The following is a 21028-nucleotide window of genomic DNA, read 5'->3' as shown; positions in this document are numbered from 1 at the left end:
AAGCCATTTCTAGTGGTCTAACTACGCTAATGAAAACTGATCTTAGCTTGGTGATGATCCCAGAGCTTATCCAGAACTCAGTTTGGAAGGTGTGGGCTTACTTGAGAAATCTTTTTGTAATAAATACATAAGACACATTTTCCATTCACGGAACCAACTTACGCCTAGAGGGAAAAAATTATGGAACATGCTTATTCCTGACATTGTCTGGAAAAAAGATTGGTTGATGCCTTACAAATATTGTATACCAAACAAATTTAAGGAAGTGCACTTTACATAACATATATCCATGTAATTCTATGTTGTCCAAATTTGTGTCTATTGATGATATCTGCGTTTTCTGTGAAAAAGAAGGGAAACATCTGACTCACTTGTTCTATGAATGTAAATCTGTGATAGAATTTTTGGAAAACCTTGCAGAATACTTATTTGTTTGTTAGTTTAGTTTTTAGTTTTTATTACTATTTATATATTTTATTTTTTGTATGTATTTAGTATTTTCTTGTTTATACCTATGTTTTGTTTTGTTAGACATGTTTGATGTAGCGATGTAAGTTGTTGATTATTTTGTATTATGAATAAAAAATATATAAGAAAAATAATATGAATAAAAAAATATATATATAAAAACAGACTACATTATATTTCTTTGAAAAATTGGCGTATTATGACGTAGCAATAATGTAATGCAGCTTAATAGTAAAACGACACCTTTGCGTCATAGTGGTTGGCAGGCATATAAAGTGGAGATGATGGGATTTAAGTTTTCAGTCATGTCCAAAATAAAATAGTAAAACGCTGTATGCCACTATTTGTGTCTACGTGTAAAAATGCTTTGATTATAATTGACTGCCACAAGGTTGTGCTATTTACTAATAAGTAGGCTACAACTCTATAACAACAACCCCAAATAGACAATTAACGTGATGTAAAATGATTTACAGACAAATGTAGCTAGGAACTGTTATACCACAAAAATATAACTGCGTATTTCTGAATAGCGCTGTTGTTTTTTCGAGACATTATTGCAACAGCGCTCATTGCATTTTTGCAATGAACATACTAACACGTCTATGTATGCTTGTAGAATACTGCCCTTCATATGTTACTATCGGTACTACAACAACCATGCTCGCACAGGCGCATTGCGGCGTGAGATCGTTTGCTAGCGCAGCACGGTGGTTTCGCCTGGCTTGTGTGATCCGACTCCGAGAGAGCATTCCTGGCAACGTTTGCGAGCGAGATAGAAACAAGCAGCCCACTATATTGTTCAATCAATGTTTCTCCTAGGATTGGGGATTTCTAAAGGGATATAAGTTCGTCGAAAGTGCGAGAACGTCGATAGGTAAGAAACACTCCCAAGTCGTATTTCAAAAGTAGTTTGAGTAATAGTTCGGGCTCCTCAGCAACATTGAAAAGTGACGAGTCAGCTAGCGAGGTAACGTTCGCTACCATTGCTCACTACTTGCAACTGGCCAGCGAGAGCTATAACTTCATTCCTGCTATGCAGCCAACAACTTGCATACTACGGGTTATTTTTGAATCGTTGTTGCACCTATCTAAACACGCAGTGAATATACGTCTCACATAGACCCATATTATTCCGTTAACTAGTTAAAACATGGTATATCAGTCTCAGAAATAATGTTTTATTAACTAAAAAATGCCCGATCCTTCCTGGTCCGCCGTCTTTCAATACGCATGCGCATAGTATTTTGCATACTCCGTGTTTGTACTTTTTCGACTTGATTTAATCACACTTGTAAAGGCCAAGCGGCAGTGCTAAAATGACAAGTTCCAGACAATGGAACAATTGTCTCGTTAAGTGAAACGCAACAACATTTGGGAATGTAATCAAGCCAGCTAGCTTGAACGAGCTTAGAATTTTGAAAAGTGCTGCAGTAGGAAGTTGCTAATGTGGGTTTATTTAGTTTCGACTGAATTGCCCATAAAAGGTTTCCATGTAAACACACTGTTTTCTTTAGGGGATTTGTGTTGGGTAGTTAGTTATACGTTTCGTGTTTGGCACCCTACGACAATGTTTTGGTGTTGTGTGATTCGTGGGTAAAATCTTACGAAAGAGCTAGTTAACTAACTAGATCACTGAAAATGGTTGTTCCTAGTATGGGTGACTCTGGCTAGCATGCTAACTAGCTAGTTAGCTAGCTAGATCATTTTATTAACTAAAGCCCTCATAAGTGGTCTTACTGATTTCATTCAATCAATCATCTTTCATTCAATCATAGAAACTTAAATGTCAAATTCTCCAATATTTGTTTTGCCATTGAACAGAATGCTAGTTAAGCAAGCCATGCTGACCTGTTTGTACACATTAGTGTCAATGCTGATCAGCTGTCATTGTGACATGTTAAGGTCAGTTGTGTCTGCCACCTGACCAATCTTATCTGTTAGGCAGTTGTAGTTTACCCATAACACTGGAATGGAGTTTGTGATGTTAAAATGTCCTCTTGATTCAAAGCTATCTATCTACTTTGTTCAAAGTCATCTGGTGGGTGTGCGTACAGTGCAGTGGGAAAGGGGGGTGAAGCGTCTACATGTTGTATATTAGTCCAAATGCCTGTGCACTGAATGCCGCAGGAAATAACACATCAAATATTAGGATAGACCTTTCATGCAGGGGGCAGCATAGATATGACGGCGCTTAACAATTTATTTTGGTTGCTTTCTCTCCGTGACTAATAGAATGACGATACCGGCAGTACCGACGAGAAAAGGTCAAGTCCACTAACTTCCCTGCTTCTGAGAACAGAGGGTTTCAGATCAGCTCATTAATGTTACACTAATCACGTCTGCAGTTTCCTCAGGGGCCTATTCACTTAATTTGAAGGAAATTACATTAGAAAGGCAATGCGTGCTTGTGAAGTTCTGAATACCACAGTTAACGTTGAATAACCACGACCAGGTGCCTCTAATTCCAACTTCAGATCCCCTCATTCATCTCTACTGCTTCCAACTTTACAGGTGCCTATCACTGAAAGAGAAGTGTTTAATTATTTAATTATTATTTTTATTTTTGGATCATTACCATCAGGGAATTTCTATCAATGTCTCATTTTTGATCAAAATATTTGACAAAAGTTCTTGAATCAAAACCTAAACTAAGAGGTGTTATGTTTGGTTAATAGAGAATCAGTCTTGAAGCAGTTGGGCAGGCTATGACCTGGTTGATACCGCTTCATGGAATTCTCATGTCATCAGTGGTCTCACCGGTTGGTGACCTGCTGGAGGGTTGATCATGCTTAGGTCATAGGGTAGGCTACTGTTTGGACCAACAAGGGAAGTTATGTACTGCAGTCAAATGCACTGAGGATTTAACTCCCTAAAATGTGATATTATGCCATTTACATGCTTTGGGAAATTTATTTAGATGACTAGTTATTGTTGCCAGTTGCTGAATTGCTAAATTTGATCGTTTTTATTTTGGTTTATTTTGCCTTTCAAAGTTAACATTTCTGTACGACTTAAATCACCCCTGGAGAGAAAAGCGTGCCTTTTTAAAAAAGAATGTAAAAGCAGCATGTTTTGGTTTAACAAAATGTTATATTTTTTTATGTTAATTCTCTGTGGTTACTTGGGATCCCGTAGTACTGCTTCCCAATGTAGTTCCATAAGGAACCGTTCAAAATGATCTTGATGAATATGCCGTAGTTTCTTGCTGTCTCTATGATTAGGCTTACATTACAAATAAAGTACAAAGACTTTAAAATACAAAGGGAATTGTATCTGGGTGACCCCAGTTGCATTCTAACCTGTAAACCTAATGATTCACGCCCCTCTCGTTGATGACTCATCGAACTCTGTGTTTTAAAAAAAAAGATAAAGACCACTGATTCAACTGGTTCTCAAGGGTACACTCTTACATGTTGACCAAACCGGCATCGCTCGCACGTTGATTTTTGTTCACCCACACCAGAAGCGGTCAGGACACGCAGGTTGAAATATCAAAACAAACTCTGAACCAATTATATCAATTTGGGGACAGGTTCGAAAAGCATTAAACATTTAAGGCAGTTTAACTAGCTTGCTGTTGCTAGCTAATTTGTCCAGGTGTTGCAAGCTAATTTGTCCTGAGATATAAACATTGGGTTGTTATTTTGCCTGAAATGCACAAGGTCCTCTACTCCGACAATTCATCCATAGATAAAACTAGAAAGCTAATTTGTTTCTCGTCATCTCTCCTCCTTCCTACAGGCTTCTTTTTCTTTTTTGGACTTTTATATGGCGGTTGGCAACCAACTTTACAGTGCATTACTACAACCGACAGGAGTGTGAATGTCAGTTCATCTTTCAATCACCCATGTGGGTGATTTTTTGCAACACTCGCGCACCCGACGCGAGGGGTGTGGGCAGCATGTTACTCAGCTGTTGAGTTAAAAAAAATCATAGAATCGAACATGGATTGAGTGTCCGGTGTCTTCTCTAAAAGTAGACTATACAAGCCCTATAGATTTATTCCTTTATCTTCCACTTAGTATTTTTCAGTTTCAGCTATTCCAACAGCACAGTTTGAGTCTTAACCACCACACAGGTAGTCAGTCCTCCCTCTGTTTTGTAATTTTAGATCTATACTGTTTCTTGCCAGGTTTCTCCCTGACCCCTGGGGACTTCCTGGTTAAATAAAGGTTAATAGAAATCAACAATGTACTGCACAGCCTCACATAAGATGCGGCAGACAGACTGATCCATCATGCTCATTAGTGTAGCATCACAGCTCCGAGAGGAGGAAGCAGCCTCAGGCTAGAGATACCATCTGGCCCTCATCGTGCTGGAGAGAGCGTCATATGTTTGTGCATTGTTTTTGATTTGAGCACATATCACTCACATCCTGAGTAAATAAATAAATAGTGTTTATCTGCTATTGGTGTTGTAATCTTACAATATAAGTACATGGCATGCAATCGGCATTATCCCACCTCCACTAGTGTTGCTCACAGAATCTCTTTGAAGTATTGGCCTCCCTTGAAGCCTGTCTGTGACTCAGCATGTATGACAGTTTCAACAGTTTGAGTTATATAAAAAGGAGCAGGATGTTCGTTAAAATAAGGATCTACTTTATGGCTCCTTTACTGTCATAAAACATCGTCCCCTAACCCCATTCCCTCAGGCACTAACCCCCGAGGTGTTTATAGATTCACTTTTTGATAGGGAGGGAGAGCGAGCACTTCTCCCAGACCCAGTGTTTATTCCCCTGCAGGCTTCCCCAGGCATGTTTTACTGGGGTAAATATAGCCTGTTGGTTTTAGCTGGAGGATAAACACAGATGTTGAGTAGACCTTCCTCGCCACAGAACAGTGTCCTCCCTGCACTGAGGGAGAAATGTCCCACTGTCCACAAAGCTTTTAAACAGAGTTATAGGACTTAGTAAGGTTGCTGTTAGGGCTGTAAGTCTCTACAACAGGGGTTTTTCTGCATGAAAAGGGGCTTAGGTGGTGGGTGTGATAGGGTGTTTGGCAATGGGTGAGCGGCGAGGCCGCTTTATTTTTTACCAATTTCCTGCAATTCTGCAAGTCCATGTAGCAGATAATGGACCTTAACAGATATTTATGTATACTGAACCAAAATATAAATGCACCATGTAATAATTTAAGATTTTACTGAGTTACAGTTTATATAAGGAAATCTGTCAATTTAAATAAATTCATTAAGCCCTAATCTATGCATTTCACATGACTGGGAATGCAGATATGCATCTGTTGGTAACAAATACCTTCAAAAAAGGTGGGGGCGTGGATCAGAAAACCACTTAGTATCTTGTGTGACCACTTTTGCCTCATGCAGTGTGACACATTTCCTTCGCAAATAGTTGATCAGACTGTTGATTGTGGCCTGTGGAATGTTGTCCCACTCCTCTTCAATGACTGTGCGAAGTTGCTGGATTTTGGCGGGAACTAGGACACGCTGTCATAGACGTTGATCCAGAGCATCCCAAACATTCTCAATGGGTGACATGTCTGGTGAGTATGCAGGCCATGGAAGAACTGGGACATTTTCAGCATCCAGGAATTGTGTACAGATCCTTGTGACATGGGGCCGTGCATTATCATGCTGAAACATGAGGTGATGGCGGTGGATGAATGGCACGACATTGGGACTCAGGATCTCATCACGGTATCTCTGTGCATTCAAATAATTAAGCAATAAGGCCCGAGGGAGTGTGGTATATGGCCAATATACCACGGCTAAGGGCTGTTCTTATGCACGGCGCAACGCAGAGTGCCTGGATACAGCCCTTAGCTGTGGTATATTGGCCATATATCACAAACCCCAGAGGTGCCTTATTGCTATTATAAACTGTTTACCAACGTAGTTAGAGCATTAAAAATATTTTTTTCATACCCAAGGTATATGGTCTGATATACCACAGCTGTCAGCCAATCAGCATTCAAGGCTCGAACCACCCAGGTTTTATAATAACTAATAATCATGGGTTCTAACTTGAAAAATGATTTGTTAGTTTACAAATGTACAATTTATGCTCCCTGCATATAAAAACCACAAAGACTGATGGAAAGTCCTCAATGCAAGATCGTCATTTCATGACTCACATGGTGGAGGAACATATTGCCTGTAGCGTACTGTACATTGTAAGCTTGTTGCCACCAAGTGGCATTTTCACTTTTTATTATGGAAAACAGCTGTGAGGATTTGTTTTTAGAATTTTTAGAACACATTGACACAATTACAATCTTTATAGAATAAAAATCAAATTTAATCAATTCCATGTGAAAAACATATTTGAGTCAACATTAGCAAGCCAACAGTAGATGAAGCAGAATGTGAATTCGTTCCTCCCTCTCTACCTGGTTTTAGCTTGCGGCTATCGCTGTGTAGCTGGCTTGGTTTAGGATATTTACTCGCCCATACCAGTGAGTTAGCAATGTTAGTGACATATGGCAGTACAAAATCTAGCTCACTTATTTTGCCAACTAGAAAGAAATAACCACAAATTCATTATGAAACAGAGGAAGACAATAGCAAGCTAACGTTAGCTGCTGCCTCTTCAACAAGAAACAACTGTCATCAACATGGATCCTAAGTCAAACAAATAAACTTTCCCATTGAGCAAAATCCACAATCTACCCCTCCAAAGAAAGCCTGGCTCCTGGGTTACTAAGAAATGCCACCAGATCCGCGTTCGGATCCATGGCCGAAGCGTCTCATTTCAATTTAGCTCGCACTAGGCAGGCCTTATAGAACACTCCCTCTGAGCCACAGACCGGCCCAATTACTGCAATGCGCAGCCCCCACATTCCGTTCCTAAAATCTGCCATCAGTCCAGTGTATGGAATATCTTCGAGATGCCCTAGCCCATAGCAGATGTCAGAATATAATTCTGCTGGAGGTGTCGTATCAACCCGCGCAGATCCATCCGACTAGCCATCCACACACACAATTTTGGCCCCAGCCATAAGGCTGTATACAGTAACAGTGACCTTCGTCGTGGCCAAAACTACTCTTTCCCATAGGCTTGTACAACAGTTGAAGTCGGAAGTGTACATCCACCTTAGCCAAATACATTTAAACTCAGTTTTTCACAATTCCTGACATTTAATCCTAGTAAAAATTCCCTGTCTTAGGTCAGTTAGGATCAAGCTCACAGAACGGGACCGCCGGGTGCTGAAGCAAGTACAAATCGCCTACAAATCGCCTGTCCTCGGTTGCACACTCACTACCGAGTTCCAAACTGTCTCCGGAAGCAACGTTAGCACAAGAACTGTTTGTCTGGAGCACACAAGTCTAAGATCACCATGCACAATGCCAAGCGTTGGCTAGAGGGGTGTAAAGCTCACCGCCATTGGACTCTGGAGCAGTGGAAACACTTTCTCTGGGGGCGATGAAATCATGCTTCACCATCTGGCAGTCCGATGGACGAATCTGGGTTTGGCGGATGCCAGGAGAGTGCTACCTGCCAGAATACTTAGTGCCAACTGTAAAGTTTGGTGGAGGAGGAGTAATGTTCTGGTGCTGTTTTTCATGGTTTGGGCTAGGCCCCTTGGTTCCAGTGGGAAATCTTAACGCTACAGCATTCAATCACATTCTAGAGATGATTCTGTGCTTCCAACTTTGTGGCAACAGTTTGGGAAAGGCCTTTTCCTGTTTCAGCATGGCAATGCCCCCGTGAAAAAAGCGAGGCCCATACAGAAATGGTTTGTTGAGATTGGTGTGGAAGAAATTGACTGGCCTGCACAGAGCCCTGACAGCATGCCCGTAGAACACCTTTGGGATGAACGCAGACTGCGAGCCAGGTCTAATCTTCTAACATCAGTGCCCGACCTCACTAATGCTCTTGTGGCTGAATGGAAGCAAGTCTCCGCAGCAATGTTCCAACATCTAGTGGAAAATCTTCCCAGAAGAGTGGAAACTGTGTATTAATCCCCATGATTTTGGAATGAGATGTTCGACGAGCAGGTGTCCACATACTCTTGGTCATGTAGTGTATATTAGTTCAACACATTTGGCGGAAAATAGCTTTGTTCATCAGATGACAACAGAAGTGCCTCACTATTTGGCTAGCAGCCGCACCAGTAAATTAACTTATGAAAAAGCAAGGTCTTTTTTGCAAAAACGATGCATGGACAACATATTTCTAATGTTTATCATAGAAAGAATGACGTCAGATAATTTCCTAATGTTTTGCTTCAGAATTGTTCTACTTCATATACATCATCGCTAGCACCACCCCAACATCAACATATGTGAAAATGGTACGTTTCTATGTTTATGTAGTAAAAAAAGATAGAGAAGGGTTTCCAATGACGTCATGTGATTGTTGTGATTTTGACCAATTGTGAGTAGGCATTGCCTACTAATTGGTTGATGTCATTGAAAAGACTTATCTTTCTCTACAAAACATAGAATCGTTCCATTTCCACATATGTTGGTGTGGTGCTGGAGATAAATGTCATTTCCCTTCAATCTTTCATTTTCCTGAGGAAAAATAGGCAACACAGAGAAAAGTACCGAACTAAAGTAACTACACATTAGTCAGAGCGCTGTCTACTGATCGAATTCCCCTTCGTGAATTCTCAAGAGTGCAGAAAGGGCAACCGAAGCACAAATTTAATCTGAGCAGATATTGTAATAAGAAGCGTTTTTGAAAACACAGCAAGATATTCCGAATTCTGCATTAACCCGACCCCTGCGTTGTTTGGTTAGATACGGTAAGACTGGGGAAAACATCGTCACAACCCAAGAGCCACATGAAAGAATCGGTCTGCCTCTCGAGGTTATCTCAAGAGTTCTCACGCTGTAGTCAAGGCCAAACATGTAGGAGTGACTCGGTCAGAGAAAGCTATATCCCAGGCCTGGAATAACAAATGTCAAGCTAAAATGTCCTCAGCCCTTTTAACATGAATTGATTTCTGACCCCTTATACCCTCCTTGGTTCTAATTAGGTCATTCACGTTTCGAAACCGATGCTGTGCTGAATCAATAGAACAGGTAGATGAACAAATCATGCATGCAGCTCTTCAGGCAACGCATTTCCCCAATCCCTTAGGATATGTTGTGCAACTGAGGCCCCTTGCTTTGTTGTTCTTCACGTTCTTATTTTCTTCTGTATTTGCCTCTGCTGTTTCCACTGAGAAGCGCTAGCAAGCCTAGCTGTCTTTTATTTCACCCGTTTTCTAGTTTTCTCTCAAACCATGTTCTTGCACATGGAGCCATAATGGACAGGCAGTGTGAGAGTTAAGATGTGAGGGGACTTCCACAAAGAGCCCTGTCACGCAGAGAGTGAAATGTTCGATAGAGGAGGAATTCCTGGATAAAGGGAAAAGGAAACGGCTGATTCTCTCTCTCTCTGTGTTGAGGAGGGGTCGAAATTCGACTTGTACACCCCACACATGGTCGGGATCATCATGTTGTCACTCATTGGTCGAGCATCGAGAAGTGCAAAGCTGCTTCAACCGGGTTACTTGAGTGAATGACTGACAGCATATGATGGAGCTGCCCATGATTGTGTTCAGGAGCGTTGAAGTGAGGTGTGTCTGTGTTTGCATGCTGGTTTTCTCACTGGATGAAGAGAGGGCAACAGGACATCTGATCTTTGCTTGGTTCCATCTGTGTTTCATTGAGAGATGAGTTGTTTGGCTCTTGCTTGCCCTGGCCCTTCCCATTGCGTGAGTGGAGGTCCGGCTTTAGGCCAGGAAGTGAGTGTGCTCAGCAGGAAGTAGGTGAGTGTGTACTGGTCTGTGTGGTCAGGGCGATGACTGTCGCTATGAATCAGACAGTAGGCATGACTAGAATCCACCTGGTTAGGATATAATAAAAGACCCTCAACTATTTCAGTTATGGTTCAAGCTATGTTTTTAATTATGCATTGATAACATTTTGGAATGGATGAATGGGTACAGTCCAACGGCACCAGGAACGCTGTGGTCATTTGCTTAATTCCACTTCCTGTGTCTCTGAGGATGTTTCCATTTGGGAGCTGGCCAGTCACACCCATGTCTGTGTGTCTATCTGCTCATTTTTTTTTTCTCCCGCTTTCATTCTTTATTTCCACTCTCCCTCTCTCTCTTGCTCTGGAATGTGTCTAGAGGCATGTGAAAGTCCCTCCCACCCTGTATGCGTATGTGCAGTCCAGTCCACCTCCCCACAGCTTAGATTCTGTCTCAACTGTAGAGTCATTGTTTTCATGTGAAATGGGTTTAGCATGTGGTCATTCCATGAATGCCATTTGGACAGGATTTTATGGTAATGTACCAGTGTGTGCATTTTTCCTCCCCATTTTCAAATCCAATTTGGTGGGATGGAGCTGCTGCAATAGCTATGTGGTTATACTATAGTATGTTCAGGAGAGAGAAGGGGGTTTCTGAGCGAGACGCAGGCTATTTGTTGTTTTGGCGGGTGGGGCTGTTGTCTCTCCTAATGATGTGTGTGTGCATGTCTCTCTGGGCCAGTGGCGGTACACTAATGATGACAAATGTCTGTGAATATGTGTATGAGAGAAAGAGAGAAATAATTGTGCACTGTTGACACCTTTTGTTCCTGTCCCCTAGGAGTGGGCCTGAGAGTGGAGTGAGGGAAGTTGTGTTTTCTCTCAAGAACAGTAGACCCTGTTATCATCGTGGGAGAGATGGATTGGCTAATAAACCCAGACAGAGAGGTGGCGGGACGGAGAGGAGGGCGGATGAAAGGAGGTGTAAAGGATGTCTGTAGTAGAGGTCGACCGATTATGATTTTTCAACGCCGATACCGATTATTGGAGGACCCAAAAAAAAGCCGATACCGATTAATCGTTCGATTTTATATATTTAAAAAAAAAATATATATATATAATACATCAATAATATCAATTTAGCCTCAAATAAATAATGAAACATGTTCAATTTGGTTTAAATAATGCAAAAACAAAGTGTTGGAGAAGAAAGTAAAAGTGCAATATGTGCCATGTAAAAAAAGCTAACGTTTAAGTTCCTTGCTCAGAACATGAGAACATATGAAAACTGGTGGTTCCTTTTAACATGAGTCTTCAATATTCCCAGGTAAGAAGTTTTATGTTATAGTTATTATAGGAATTATATGACTATTTCTCTCTACGATTTGTATTTCATATACCTTTGACTATTGGATGTTCTTATAGGCACTTTAGTATTGCCAGTGTAACAGTATAGCTTCCGTCCCTCTCCTCGCTCCTACCTGGGCTCGAACAAGGAACACATCGACAACAGTCACCCTCGAAGCAGCGTTACCCATGCAGAGCAAGGGGAACAACCACTCCAAGTCTCAGAGCGAGTGACGTTTGAAACGCTATTAGTGCACACCCCGCTAACTAGCTAGCCATTTCACATCGGTTACATCAGCCTAATCTCGGGAGTTGATAGGCTTGTAGTCATAAACAGCGCAATGCTTGGAGAATTGCGGAGAGCTGCTGGCAAACGCAGTAAAGTGCTGTTTGAATGAATGCTTACGAGCCTGCTGCTGCCTACCATCGCTCAGTCAGACTGCTCTATCAAATATCAAATCATAGACTTAATTATAACATAATAACACACAGAAATACGAGCCTTTGGTCATTAATATGGTCGAATCCGGAAACTATCATTTAGAAAACAAAACGTTTATTCTTTCAGTGAAATATGGAACCGTTCCGTATTTTATCTAACGGGTGGCATCCCCAAATCTAAATATTGCTGTTACATTGCACAACCTTCAATGTTATGTCATAATTATGTACAATTCTGGCAAATTAATTACGGCCTTTGTTAGGAATAAATGGACTTCACACAGTTCGAAGATGAGCCAGGCGGCCCAAACTGCTGCATATACCCTGACTCTGCTTGCACAGAACGCACAATTTCCCTTGTTAAAATAAATTCATGTTAGCAGGCAATATTAACTAAATATGCAGGTTTAAAAATACACTGCTCAAAAAAATAAAGGGAACACTTAAACAACACAATGTAACTCCAAGTCAATCACACTTCTGTGAAATCAAACTGTCCACTTAGGAAGCAACACTGATTGACAATAAATTTCACATGCTGTTGTGCAAATGGAATAGACAAAAGGTGGAAATTATAGGCAATTAGCAAGACACCCCCAATAAAGGAGTGATTCTGCAGGTGGTGACCACAGACAACTTCCCAGTTCCTATGCTTCCTGGCTGATGTTTTGGTCACTTTTGAATGCTGGCGGTGCTCTCACTCTAGTGGTAGTATGAGACGGAGTCTACAACCCACACAAGTGGCTCAGGTAGTGCAGTTCATCCAGGATGGCACATCAATGCGAGCTGTGGCAAAAAGGTTTGCTGTGTCTGTCAGCGTAGTGTCCAGAGCATGGAGGCGCTACCAGGAGACAGGCCAGTACATCAGGAGACGTGGCGGAGGCCGTAGGAGGGCAACAACCCAGCAGCAGGACCGCTACCTCCGCCTTTGTGCAAGGAGGTGCACTGCCAGAGCCCTGCAAAATGACCTATTTATTTATTTAACTAGGCTAGTCAGTTAAGAACACATTCTTATTTTCAATGACGGCCTAGGAATGGTGGGTTAACTGCCTTTTTCAGGGGCAGAACAACATATTTTTACCTTGTCAGCTCGGGGATTCGATCTTGCAACCTTTCGGTTACAAATCCAACACTAGGCTACCTGCCGCCCAAGGTTTTGATGCAGTCAAGACAGGTACTACACGATATATACAAAGTATGTGGACACCCCTTCAAATGGATGGATTCGGTTATTTCAGCCACACCTGTTGCTGACAGATGTATAGCACACAGCCATGCAATCTCCATAGATAAACATTGGCAGTAAAATGGCCTTATTGAAGAACTCAGTGACTTTCAACGTGGCACCATCATAGGATGGTCCGTTCATCAAATTTCTGCCCTGGTAGAGCTGCCCCCGGTCAACTGTAAGTGCTGTTATTGTGAAGTGGAAACGTCTAGGAACAACGCCCAGCCGTGAAGTGGTAGGCCACACAAGCTCACAGAACGGGACCGCAGAGTGCTGAACCGTGTGGTGTGTAAAAATAATCTGTCCTTGGTTGCAACACTCACTCCAGAGTTCCAAACTGCCTCTGGAAGCAACGTTCGTCGTGAGTTTCATGAAACGGGTTTCCGTGGCCGAGTAGCCGTCCACAAGCCTAAGATCACCATGCACAATACCAAGCTGGAATGCTGTAAAGCTCGCAGCCATTGGACTCTGGAGTAGTGGAAACTCGTTCTCTGGAGTGATGAATCACGCTTCACCATCTGGCCGTCCGATGGACGAATCTGGGTTTGGCACATGCCAGGAGAACGCTACCTGCCCGAATGCGTAGTGCCAACTGTAAAGTTTGGTGGATGAGGAATAATGGTCGGGGACTTTTTTTTTGATGGTTTGACCTAGGAAAATCTTAACGCTATGGCATACAATGATATTCTAGACAATTCTGTGCTTCCAACTTTGTGGCAACTGTTTGGGGAATGCCCTTTTCCATTTCAGCATGAAAATGTCCCCATGCACAAAGCGAGATCCATACAGAAATAGTTTGTCGAGATTGGTGTGGAAGAACTTGACGGGCCTGCACAGAGCCCTGGCCTCAACCCCATCGAACATCTTTGGGGTTGGAACACCGACTGCGATCCTGGCCTAATCGCCCAACATCAGTGCTCGACCTCACTAATGCTCGTGGCCGAATGGAAGCAAGTTCCAACATCAAGTGGAAAGTCTTCCCAGAAGAGTGGAGGCAGTTATAGCAGAAAAGGAATGCCAAGTTTGACGAGCAGGTGTCCACATACTTCTGGTCATGTAGTGTACATGATCATGTTGGATGATAAGTTACCTAGCTATCACCCTCGTGATTTATCAGCTCTGGTTAACAAAGTAGCTTACAACTTGACTTCTGCTGCTTCCCTCACTCTGACTTGACCGGGTCTGGATCTGACCAGATCTATACGGAACTGGTCTAGTTATCCACGGGGCCGTTCAGAACGGGTCTCTATGTAAAAAAATATATATATTTTATGCATATCGGATCCGGGTGGGAAAGCCCCAGGTCCATTTCGGAATGTGTCCAACTTTTTGGACCTGTGAAGACCTCTACTTGAAAGGTCCAACATAACAATCTCTGTCACAACAGACATTGCAGGGAACATTGTGAATGCTGTCACAGAAGCTGGACTTGGGCCACAAATGGGGTGCTTTTTAGTTTAGCATCTTTTGCCAAAAAACAAAAAATGAACTATAGTAACTGTTGACATGAAAGACACGTTGGAGGAGGGAGTGTGAATGAACCCCTAGAGGAAAAAGTGAGCGACTTGAATGAATGTGAGTGGAGGAAATGTGCTGTTGTCCTTTCCCTGTTTTTCTCCTGGGAGGGAGACATTGTGTGCTTGGTTTAGCAGGGCAATTCAGTGGCTCCCCTCCCATCGGGCTGAATGGGAGCACTCTGAAAAGGGTGAGGGCAGGCCACAGACAAACACAGTGCATGTATTGTCTATCACAGTAACCAGGTGACACACACACACTCTGAAGGTCACTTCCATTACCCCACCCCTAAATAAAGCGGGCTTGACCCACTTACAGAAGCACAAACACCCAGCTAGGGATGTGGCAGGTCACAACATTTCTTCAGCGGTCTCACGGTAATTGACCATTAATTAACAAACACATTTAACATCCCCTGGCTTCCACACACAGCCTACAAGCCACCGATGCAGACGTTTGGAACATCTGCATTTTAAAATGTCTAATAAATCCATGTAATATAGTCTACACCTTCACAATAAATCCAGTATTTATTTTAGACCGATCTAAACCATGCTGTGAAGAAAATGTAGTCTATTTCAGAAGAACAGAATAGCGTACTCTGAGTTGTCCTTATGTTAGGTCCTGATCTGGCTATGCCCAATGGCTGTGGGCTACACTAGTTCATTCAGCAGACAAAATTTACTTAGAATTCCATGGCTTTATTTTATAGTATGAAGAATACAACAGGGATGCAAACTAGTCACCTTTCAGGCGAAATTCGCCGCTTTGAATCCAAAATAGGTGACCTACGTGATTCGTGTAGATCCGATGGGGGGGATTGGATCACTACTGGCTGTAAGTGAACGAGTGATGCGCGTTTGGAGCAATACTGGCTGTATCCAAGGCTCAGCCAATTGTTCACATAACAGAATGCAATGCAGCACGCGATTTAAAGAAAGAAGAGACAACCAACTTATTAGCTACAGCATCCGCGCGCTCTCTGGAAAGGCAGCTTGTCAGTTACAGCAGCTAGCTGGATCGAATTCTCCGTTAGCTAGCCAGAGAAATGTTGAGCAACATTAGCCAACTCATCTGATCAAATAATTGAGTTTATGGTGTGAAAATTAGCTGGCTAATAAAGTCAGACAGCTAGCGTTAGCTAGCTAACGTTACAACATCAGATTAGCTAACATTAGTAACCTAACCAATTCGCTATAGTATTTACCGGTATATGACTCCTTGCCACTCAAGTTACAACACGTTAGTTGCTTGCTTGACCCTGATAATCTGTGTGAAATGTTAACTAGCTAACGAGCTAACCACTATCTGTTAACCACATACTGTGAAAACATTAGTTAATTTTCAGAATGAGAGAATTAGGTGAAAATGAGGAGTTGCTTGTTAGACAAGTGGATTCAGGGATCAAGTGTAGCTGGGCCTGGCTTAAGCTGGATGCCACTATAGAGGTGAAAGGAACACCACACACTTTCCCTCGTTCTCATTTTTGCTGGTACATTGTAGAACAGATGTCCGCAGGCAGAAAGTGTACAATGTAAACATGTGCAGTGTAGCCCAAACATAGTGTTTTTGTTGTGTTGAACTTGACAGTAAAACGTGTGTGAGTGAGGTTTTTTTTTTGTTACTCAGTGAATGTTATTTTTGCACACGTAGACTTGTGCACTTGATCGATGTCTATAGTGGCCGCTATAATAGAACAAAAATGGAATGGCTGTTTGTTTCATTCTATTTCTACTTTAAGATGTTTTTTCCCAAGTGTAATATTTATGTGTGGTCACAAGCGTTCTATTATAAAGGCTGTCATGGCTAACTGCAATATCATATTCTTTGTTGTGTAATTAGTTTCCCCCTAGCAGGGATTTTTTGCATGTTTCAGGGCAAACAAAAACAATTATCACCTTTTTGGGCCCTCACCAGTTTGCATCCCTGATACCATTGAACGAAGCTGAATAAAATAAAGGATATTTTCTCCAAATGATTTGAGGGATGCGGCTATTCTGTGTTGAGCGGTTAACAAGAAATAGGTATTCCTATATGCTTAATTTTAATGTAACTTTAGTTGTTCTACAAACATTGCGCTATATGTTTTGATTTTTAATACATTGTAAGGCTGCATGACGTGACTCTCATGATGATTTAAAAACAGTTGCTTGATAGGCATGAGCTCTGCTTAGTTTTCTCCACAGGCTGTACACACTACATCAGTCTCTCATTCACAATTTGACAAGCACTTGATGAGCCTAGAACTTCACGGCGGCATCGCCTTTGTGTGGCCGTAATGCACCCTAAAAAAAAAAATGTCGTAGGCCTAACCTATAGAAAGATGATGGGATCCTCCTCTTTTTAGTAGAGGCCATCACTCTGTTTTCTTGCGTAATAGCATAGCCTATAGAAATGTTGCGCAACATGATCTCATGGGCTCTCACGAAGTGTTCGATACGTTTTTCGATTACATCTGCATTGATGTCAGAGAGATGAGCGGGACAATGGAGCCCTGCGTACCAGGCAGTTAGCAAGTTTGGTAGGCTACTAATGACCAGCAGCAGCATCAGAGCTCCGGGAAGCCTAATTACGGTGACTAAACGGTCACGTGGAATTTGACTGCCTTCATGACTCGTGACCGCCGGTGTGGCGGTAACACGATCACCGCTACAGCCCTATGCCCAGCGTCCTCGCCACTTAGGCATGATCCTCTCAGCGTTGCCCTTTCAAAGTTGCATGAATTCACTCTACACAGACACTTAAAACTCGCACACACTTGCGTGCATTCACATTCACTTTCATGCAGTCCTCTCTTTTGCAAACCCTTGGACACATTAACATACACACACACACACACACACTCTGTTTCCAGTGGTTCCCATGTCTAGATTTTACTGGAATGTTGGCATCCCCATGGGGAGCCTCTAGGCAGTGTCTTTCTCTTGTTTTCTCTAGCTCCCCCCCTCTTCACTCTCTTTTTCTCACTCATTAGACAAACGGTTTCACTGAGGTCAGGCTACATGCTGTTGTCTGTTCAGTGGGACACGTTCGGGTGTCTTTGCAAGTGAATGTCGTGTGCTCATGAATGCGGTACCACCACACCGTAGGCTCACACCCATATTTTAAACTTAACATGTTCTACATTTTGTATTGGTTAACTTTGTGAGTGTGGAGCATACACTGATTGACCAGTAGTAGTATGGTCCCCCACTGCATCTGTGTTCTGCCTGCCGGAAAACCCTTGGTTAAAGAAACGGGTTCATTGCGTCAGAGGGACACACCTTTACCGGGCTATTACTGCCCGAATTCCATTTCAGAGATGCCTGAGATGTCTCTGGGGGGGGGGGGATTTCTAGCAGGACTTAGAACCTTTGATGCTGCGAGCTTAGAATCAACAAGCAGACATAAATAATCATGGTTGCTCTGTATTAGAAACACATGCTGCGGAGAGGAGAGTTTCATTTTAAAGGGGGCATCGACCCTTGGACACTGAAGGGTAGGCGTTGACAGCTCTGGGTGGGAGTTCTGTCTCTACATTAGCCTGCCAGAGAAGGGCTTTGTAAGAGCATACAAAGCTAGAAGTACACACACACACACAGTGCTGCTCTGCATTGGGAAAAGCCACACCTTGCTCCTGGTATCTTTCACCAAAGACTGCCTATATAACACTGTCTGAATAGACCTTAGCTCAACAGCTGCCTCTGTTCACCTGGACAGGATAAGGGAGTGGGGTGTGTGTGTGTGTGTGTGTGTAACTGTGCTAAAGCTGTGCTGTGCCATGGGAAGTGCTTTCAACGCCGTTTGCTTGGTTTAACGCCCGCGCTGCGTTCTTCGTATCTCGTCATAGATTCCGTTTGTAAAGTGTCTCTTTTTTATTTTTTCTAGGGATTCCGTTCAGTCTCAATAGTGCTACTGCACTCGGTTTGCCTTTGGCAGGCAAGCCGAGACTGCTGCTCTGTGCTCGGGGGGTTTTGGACATGTAACCAAGGCAGCTGTGGAGCAGCACTACAGTTACCGTATATCCTCATGTTGCCAAGCTGTTTTAGCAACAGCAGGAGAGATGTCTGTGTTGTGTAATAGTCTTTGAAGACAAATGTGTGAGGGACTAAGTTGTTGTGTCTGTACAGTGTGTGTGTTTTGCATTGGGAGCTGCGTGGGCACAGAGTGTGTGCCCAGTGACGGCAACACACAAGTAGAACGGTACACAGTCTGCGTAACTCTGGTCCCTGGGACTGGGAACAGGCAGACTGGGGAGGGTGATGGTCTCCACCGGGCCAGCCCTTGCCCAGCTTTCACACAGTAGGTTAGGTGTGAGAGAGGAAGAGCAGGCCCTAGTAAAACCCGTAACACCTCTGTGCAAGGCAGTTGTGCCTGTGTTTCTCTGTGTGTGTCTAGGGGTCTTCACACATAATTAAACTGGACTCTTAGTGTAAGGCCTGGCAGACACAGAGGAGGAGGGCAAGAGCAGAGAGATTGAGGCGAGGGATCTGTTTTAACACTCGGGGGCTCCTGCCAAAACGCCTAGCTTAGTGCTTTTTTTAATCCTCAAGCCAACGGGTTTTTGCTTACCGATGTGCTCTTGTCTAACTTCCTTTTTTAGTTAGTTTGTGTGCGTTTGTTTGTGGCCGTGTTTGTGAGTGTGTTCGTAATATGTTATGTGCACAGCTTGTCTGGTTGTTTCCTGGTCGTAAACGCACTAGTGAAGAGCCCTGATGTGGTTCGGAGTGAGGCTCCCCGTTGGTTCTTCTACACAAACAGGCAGGCAGACGTGTTTGTTTACCCTGGACCCTGCAGGGCTTGCATCTGCAGTGGGAGCCAGTATACAGCGCGGAGGCCCAGCCTCATATCGTCACTGGGTTTTACCACTGTGTGTCTGTTTTCCTCGCTGTGCTGGGCTCACAGTTAATAAATACATGCTCGCTCCACAACGTTCTCTGCATTCTGTTTTTTGTTGTTGTATTTAGACGGGTGCCATGGTAACGAGTGGTAGTGCTGTACACAAACTGAACGGCGCACACATTGTTAGGGCTGCCTATGATTATTGCCAAAGAAGTTGGCCTACCCAACCCCAGCGTTGATAGCCCAATCCAACATTGTGGGTGTGGGGTGCGCACAGTGGAGATCTGATGGAAGGAGCAGAGGCTTGGAGGGGCGATTCAGTAGCAAGGGCCTGTCACTGTGGGTTACGTCTCAGCCTGGCGTAGCACGGCTCCTCTGCAGAGTCACGCCAGAATCCGGGTCAGTGCTGTTTTCCCGAGCAGCCCGGGACGTGCTTCATATCGCGCTCTCTTTCTCCACGTCGATCTCGGCTCCCTCTCCCCTCCGCTCCCACCGACGCTAATGAGGAGCACGTAACAAGCCCGACCAGGGATAATCTGACAGGAGAGAGGGAAAGACCGGGAAAAAGAGGGGTTGCCCTGCTTGTGTGAGAAAGGCTTGGCGAAGTTGTGACTGCTCGTTTAGTCATGCCAAAACTCTGTTTTTGAAAGTGAGGCTGGGGAGAGAGTTGTGGACAGCGTAGCGTTCTACAGACCGAATGGGATCGGGCAGGCGTGAACGTTTGTCAGCGTCTACAGCGACGTCTCCTCAGATGACTTCTTACACCAATTTGTAACACCTGAGCCGAGCGATAGAAGCGAAAGAGCGACGTTAGAGCTAAGTTAGTATATGGGCCGCGGTGTGCTCTAGTCGTTTTGGGACCTGCGTCATTGCCCTGTCTGTTGCTCCAGGTTGGGATGGCACAGCATGGCTCTGTTGGCAAGACAGATGGCCTGGTGCTGGGCTCCTCAGGGATGGACTGTCCAGACAGACCCTATTACCATCTGCGGTCTCTCTGCCATGGCAGCTTCACCATACCTAGAACTAATGCCCAAATTCAGATCTTCCCTAACTGCCCTAACCCTAGCTCTGCAAGGACTGAATAGGGATTCGGCTCTTTGGAATTTTCACCTTGCTGCTAACACCCAGGGCTGTCTCTATTTAAAGAAACGTGAAACTCGCAGTTAAGCTAAAAGGATTTGGGGCGGTCTTGCCATAGAAGTGATTTTTGTTCTACACAGGGTAACAGGCTGGAGTGTGGTTGCACTGTGGCTTTGGACACTGGATCCAGCCTTTGAGTTGGAGTCCAAGGTGATGTGGTCTAGCAGCACAGAGGCTGGGCCCAGGCTGCCCACAGTCAATATTGGCTTTTGTGAGTGCCTGCCTTCTGGCGTGAGAACAAACAAACTGGCAAATGTCTTTGAGAGAGAAATGGGAGTGAGAGATGGATTTTCTTTCATTCTTTTCCCAAAGTGAGGCTTTTCTCTCTAGTGTACTGTCCCTTTGCGGCAGCTGTC

At 43.5% G+C, this 21028-nt stretch overlaps 1 protein-coding gene across 5 annotated transcripts in view; it reads left to right on the top strand.

The window, feature by feature from the left end:
- The first annotated feature begins 1148 nt into the window (after positions 1 to 1148).
- LOC139549236 (signal-induced proliferation-associated 1-like protein 3) overlaps positions 1149 to 21028 on the top strand; it is a 97885-nt gene continuing 78005 nt past the window's right edge. For all 5 annotated transcript variants that reach the window (XM_071359479.1, XM_071359478.1, XM_071359477.1 and 2 more), the window contains exon 1: positions 1149 to 1345. The gene's annotated coding sequence lies outside the window, so the exon portion shown is untranslated. The remainder of the gene's footprint in view (positions 1346 to 21028) is intronic.

This window comes from Salvelinus alpinus, chromosome 22 (genome assembly GCF_045679555.1).
Source record: "Salvelinus alpinus chromosome 22, SLU_Salpinus.1, whole genome shotgun sequence".
NCBI lineage: Eukaryota > Metazoa > Chordata > Actinopteri > Salmoniformes > Salmonidae > Salvelinus > Salvelinus alpinus.
The sequence above is the reverse complement of the archived record's forward strand: the minus strand, read 5'-3'. Positions and strand labels throughout refer to the sequence as shown.